The following is a 3622-nucleotide window of genomic DNA, read 5'->3' as shown; positions in this document are numbered from 1 at the left end:
TAACTTACAGATGACATCGAATATATCCGCTTGTGATATTGCAAAGTGTGATTACTGTGGGAAAGGTTGCTCAGTTTTCACTTCTAAGTCAGGGTCACATGTTGGAAGGAAATTTTTTAAATGTTCAATGAATTGCCACTTCTTCATGTGGGTTGACCATCTTAAGATGTGTGACTGTGGGAACGGTCAGTGTAAGGTCAGAACTGCGAAAACAAGTGCAAATTATGGTCGATATTTTTGGTGCTGTCCACAATCAACTGGGGTATGAATTTCTTAAATTTTTTGTTTAATTTAATTTTGTTTTTTTTTATTTCAGATGTTTAAGATTTGAATGTTTATTTCCTTGTATTTTTATAAGATGATTATATTTGCTTTATAGGTTGAAAACAAAGGTTGTGGAATGTTTGAATGGATATCAAGTTCAAGCCCAAGTTGTGATACTTACCAGACTCCACCTAGGTCCCTATGCTCAGAAACATCAACTTCATCATCTCCTTCCCCTTCATCAGACTATATCAAAGGATACTTGAACGGTGCAATAAAAGAATCTGAGGGTCATATGAGGATGTTGAGAGATGTTCTTGACGTAGTCAAGAAGCTTGATTTAAACAAAAATGTATGATGAACTTTTTTGGAATTTTTTGGAAAGAAAAGTTTGAAGCCATTGTAATGATATTGAGTTCATTATCTTTTTTTTTTTTTTTTTAGAAAGACTTAATTAGCATTTACTAGTACCTGGATGGACTCAGTACTATATTCGAGTATTTACGTGCTTCTTCTCTCATTTGGTCCTAAGGACCTATATTACTGGCTTCTTGCTTGGAGACTGTTGTTTATAAACACTTTGAAGCATATATATCTCCATAAACCAAATCATCCGCTGGTTTGGACAATTTTCAGATCTGAATTATATGGTACACGATACCTATTTCGATTACATGAACTACAATACAATCATGTCTTGTAATGTTCTTCTTTTTGGCCTCTTCAATTTACAAAAAAAAATACAAATACAAATAAAAAAATAAAAAAAATAAATTACTGCACTACAGTATTAGACTTAAAGGTTTAGGGTTACACTTTTTTTTTTTTTAACATATTACCATAAAAAAGAAAAGGAAAAAAAATTAAAAATAAAGTACATGTGTGGACCAAATTGTATTTTTAGGTTTTGTTTGTGGGAATTTTTTTTTTCAACAGAACATGGGTTCAAAGATTCAAAGGTAACCAAACAGTTTTACACTCAGAATCAATGGCCAGAATCAGGGTAACCAAACAGTTTTCACTTAGAATCAAGTGACAGAATCAGGGTAACCAAACAGTTTTCCACTTAGAATCAAGTGATAGAATCAGGGTAACCAAACAGTTTTTTTACCGAGTTGAAATGATTCCAAAGAAACTCATTCATATGAGTTAGATCCAGAATCCATAATCCCTGGGATCTGATCCGATGGATAATTCGAACCAAACGCCCCCTAAAGCAACCAATAGAAGCTCCCATTGGTCATCCATGATAAAGTAGCAACCTAACCCCATAGCTTTTGGCCTAAAAGAAAACGGTGCATCGATGTAAATGAGGTGGAAACCAGCGGTGTCTTCCAAACCAGAAGAAGGCGATTTGTTACCATTAAGAGCACCTGCAAGTCTTGTAATTAGAGACAACCTCCTCCATATATGTGTTAATCATTGGTACCTATAAGATGAAATCAAGCATAGGAGAATTTGAGATTAACCTGCACTGTTAATCTGGTTGTGGAGTGTGGACTCAAGCATTGTTTCGTGGCCTTGGAGTAATTTTCCCTTATTGTTTGATGTGTATAGTGATATTATAGCGAACAACTTTTGTTTTACTCTCCCCAACGATATGATGTTTTTGTTTAAGCAGATAGCTTATCATGTTATACATCGAAAGACGGATATTTTGGGATAGGAATGAATATGGATGTCTCTAATTTTTTTGAGTAATGAATTTATTTTTTCATTATAAAAAAATAATAAAAAATGCACTCCTATTGCCCGTAGACATGCTTTCTATAGGAAGGCTAGTAGCTTGGGTGGGACCTTTGAGTTCAATATAATTATCCACATAAGTATATCAAAATGGAATTAAGACCAAATGCTAGAATTGGATCAACCATTTACAATCGAACCAAATTGTACCATAGAGAAAGGATCCAATTTTGATTTCATAGATTCTCTTCTCAATTTAGTTTTGATTTGTACCAGAAAACCGATGTTTCTAAACCGAATAGAAACCTGAAAAATTGAATCGAAACCAGTACCTCTCACTTGAATACTAGCCTACATATCAATTGAGTTAATTAATGAAATAATAATTGTTTCTGTAAAAAAATAATGATTAATTTATTTTGAGACAATTGTTGCACCATACTTCAAATATAAAATATGTAAAATATTGTGGGACTAATTATATAATGGGAAAGGGTTCCCTGGGCCTACGAGGTGGAATGGAATCTTCAACGCCCCAAGCTTATATGTTAATTGTTGGATCTCCCTATTTGCATCTTTGTTGTTCAATGAATTCGTTGCTAGAACTCTACTTTCTTTGTCACCATTGCACTCTCCCTTTCTCCTCTACTTTGCTAATACATCTTTCTCGATAAATCTGTGAAAGAAGAACAAATGAAGAAGCCATAAAGAAGCTTCCTCCATCCACAAGGGTGGAATTGAAGATATATTACAGCGAACATTTAATAAAAAGATGGTATAGATGGAGAGAAATATTTCAGAACATTTTTTTGCATTCCCGTTAAGAGAAGACGCCAAAAGAGCAACTTAGAAGTAGGAAAGGACAAGAAAACCAATGAATATTAGTGGATTCTTAGATTTGTTTTATTTATTGATTTTGCTCCTCAATTGAAGCAATTCTTCATCACATTGGTTTCTTCTGTGGTTGCATTTTAATTCCAGATTCATCAATTTGTTTTTATAATTTTTCTCTTAGATGAGCCTAAGTGAGAAGATAGGCAATAAACCGTATCAAATAACACCCCTCAATTTTGATATATACGAATACCTCATTCATGGGGAGAGAGGGATTTAGTTTCTTAATAAACGTGATAAGAGTGAGAGTTATAGTAGGATATGTTCATCCAATATAATTATGATATATCCTACTATTTTCTCTCAAACTTTTGTAGGGAGGGGAGGGTGTAGGGGGGGGGGGGGGAGTGGGAGAGAATATTGGAAATCAAGAATATAGAAAGATAAATATTTTCTTTTTTAGTGTAAATATGAAATGAGATAGGCATGTAGCAAGATAGAAGGAGAGAGAGGATAATATAATATGGAATGAGATAGGTTGTAGCAAGATAGAAGGAGAGAGAGGATAATATTTTCTTTTTTAGTTGAAATATGGAATGAGATAGATTGTAGCAAGAGAGAGAGAGAGAAAAGGACACTGATATTTAATTATAGGATAATTATGAGACATTTTTTAGATTTAAAATGGAATTAGGAAAGTAATTGGGGAGAGAGAATATCGAAAGATATACTTATTATATATGGGGCCGTGAGAGTTTGAGAGTTTTATTTTTTTTTGGTAAAAGAGTTTGAGAGTGGGTGGAGGACTTGAGAATTTGAAGAAATAAAGAAAATAATA

Source organism: Macadamia integrifolia, unplaced genomic scaffold (assembly GCF_013358625.1).
Source record: "Macadamia integrifolia cultivar HAES 741 unplaced genomic scaffold, SCU_Mint_v3 scaffold451, whole genome shotgun sequence".
NCBI lineage: Eukaryota > Viridiplantae > Streptophyta > Magnoliopsida > Proteales > Proteaceae > Macadamia > Macadamia integrifolia.
This window is presented reverse-complemented; position numbering follows the sequence as displayed.